At 50.7% G+C, this 2,671-nt stretch overlaps 1 pseudogene; it reads left to right on the top strand.

Annotated features, from left to right (window-relative positions):
- The first annotated feature begins 2,130 nt into the window (after positions 1-2,130).
- On the top strand, positions 2,131-2,232 carry LOC134971029 (U2 spliceosomal RNA; annotated as a pseudogene).
- Positions 2,233-2,671: the final 439 nt, after the last annotated feature.

The raw sequence follows: 2,671 nt of genomic DNA on the forward strand, positions 1-2,671 counted from the left end.
TTCATTATAATGGGGTTTCCAGCTTGAGCGCTATACAGTATGTAGGGCATTCTTCCCTACTTTTAAAATGCATTTCAGGGAGATTCTGGGCCTAATTCAGCACATACTTGCCTACTCTCCCGGAATGGCCGGGAGGCTCCCGAAAATCGGGTGACCATCCCGGCCCCCCGGAAGAGCAGGCAAGTCTCCCGATTTGCGGGGTCCCCCCTGCCCGTCCGCCCACTTAGTGTGTAAAGTGGGCGGTCCGGGCAGTCGATGACGCGATTCTTGCTGAATCGCGTCATCATAGCCACGCCCCCCGCAGTGTAATGCCGGTGATCGCGGCATTACAGAGCGGGGGCGTTTCTTAAAGGAGGTGTCACTGTGACCCGCCCTTGCTCCGCCCCCATCCCGCCCTTGCTCCACCCCTGTCCCGCCTCCGGCCACCCCCTCCTTTACAGCACAGCCTCCCCTGCCCGCCCGCTGAGCCGACCTGGCTGCTCTCTCCCGCAGAGAGCAGCCAGAATATCGGTAAGTATGATCCAGCATTGATCGCTTTTCAGAGAAATCTCAAATTGAGCGATTATCAAACAACTCTGCATGCGTAGCGTTCGCTTTGTGCATGCACGAGGGGTAATAGCAACAGAAATTGCGTACAGATCATAAGCACAATGTAGCCGCTGTTTGACTGACAGGAAGTCAGCGTTTCTGGGGGTAAATCTGCCATTTTCTGGGTGTGTCAGAAAAAACGCAGGCGTGCCCAGGCCATAACACTTCCAGGCCATATCAGTCGCAGATTACTGGCAGCCTCAGACCTACTCACATTCGTGTATGCATCTGCGAGTGGATAGTAATCTGCGATGCATTCGCAATTTTGCACGGGGCGTTTTTTTTCCTTTCGGGGCTGTGCCTTTCTACTTGCAGACAACTACAATTTCTGCTGAATTAGGCCCCGTGAAAGCAATACTTGTAAGGGCTGTATTGAAGTGGACGTGTACTGCTCCACCTGAATGATGTGTCACAAAATTGACTTTCATCCAAATACTAGGGAGGATTCAGTAAGGACCGCTTATGCAATCTTTACTGCATTTCCCCGATGGCGGGGCACAGCGTAAATGCTCAGAACGGGTCCTGTGATTGCATCGCAGGAATGCAAATTCCTCTGCCTGATTGACAGGCAGAGGTGTTCGCGGGGACAGACGGGAGCAGTCAGTGTTGCCGCAAATGGAGGAGTGTCTCACCGGTTTTCCTGGGAGTGGCGAAGTCAAGGACTGCGTCGCGACAGCAAGCCTAAGTAAGCTTCCGTCATAGATGAACATCACGATCGATGGTCGCAATGTTCATCCCATATGCGATCGTATCGCAAAAATGCAGGAAGTATGTGCTATGCACCTCCTCCTGCATTTGCATTGCTAAGGATTGCAATTGCAAAGCTGCTGCAAACAGCTTTGCAATTGCAATCCTTTGTAAATTAGGCCCACTGTGTATTACAAGTGGTTCTATATAAGTGTCCACCAGAAACCTTATTTGAATATGCATGTAGCCATAGGAATCATTGTGCCTTATAACAATGCAGGAAAACGGCACTCATTATCCCATTTGAATGTATATAGGGGGTAATTCCAAGTTGATCGCAGCAGGAAATTTTTTAGCAGTTGGGCAAAACCATGTGCACTGCAGGGGAGGCAGATATAACATGTGCAGAAAGAGTTAGATTTGGGTGGGTTATTTTATTTCCGTGCAGGGTAAATACTGGCTGCTTTATTTTTACACTGCAAATTAGATTGCAGATTTAACACACCACACCCAAATCTAACTCTCTCTGCACATGTTATATCTGCCTCCCCTGCAGTGCACATGGTTTGCCCAACTGCTAAAAAAAAATCCTGCTGCGATCAACTCAATAGTTCTCATTTCTGTTTTTCCAAGTATGTAAAAGCTGCATAATGGGGGTAAACTGCAATCAAGGAGATTGCTAGATTCTTCAGGGTCTTAAGTAACTGAAGTCCATTTTACACTGTCTATCAGCCCACCAAATCCCTGGGTCTCAGCTCGGGAGCATGGTTGGAGACCCCGGACTTAGGCTGGGTACACACTTGACTATGCGCATAAGATGCGACATTGTCAAGTGTAACAATATCTGGCACACAAATCGCTTCTCTGCCTTTTGGCTAAGATCAAGTGTAGTATCTGTTCTTATCAGTTCACGCTGACTGACAGTGCTGCATTTTGCTTCTTGGACCGACAACTGTCCTTCTCAGGACTAAGCTGTAACACTGGGCCGAGAAGCCGTAAGACTGCAAGCCGAGACTGTGAGAAGAAGGAGATCGACTGAAGAGGGAGAAGCTTTGCATCGCCCCCCAGCTGCAACAGAGGGTTACACTTGCCTGCTCTGCCCTCTGGAGAAGATACCCCCCCTCCGCCAGCCAAGACTGCATGGAGAAAAGGGACTTCGACGGAGAAGCATTGCACCGACCCTAGCTGCACTGAAGGGTTAGACTTGTTGGCTCTGCCATCTGAAGCAACCTATTCTCCTCCTCTCGATGCCAACGCAGACCCTTCGCCCCGCCTTCGACCCCAGTGAGAAGCCGTAAGGATGACCTCAGCCACCCCCGCACCGGTGCCGGCCTCAGCCTCCGCCCCGGCCCCCATCGCAGGGAAGGAGAAGCCTGGGAACAAGGGAAAGAAGCCG

Source organism: Pseudophryne corroboree, chromosome 11 (genome assembly GCF_028390025.1).
Source record: "Pseudophryne corroboree isolate aPseCor3 chromosome 11, aPseCor3.hap2, whole genome shotgun sequence".
Classification (NCBI taxonomy): domain Eukaryota; kingdom Metazoa; phylum Chordata; class Amphibia; order Anura; family Myobatrachidae; genus Pseudophryne; species Pseudophryne corroboree.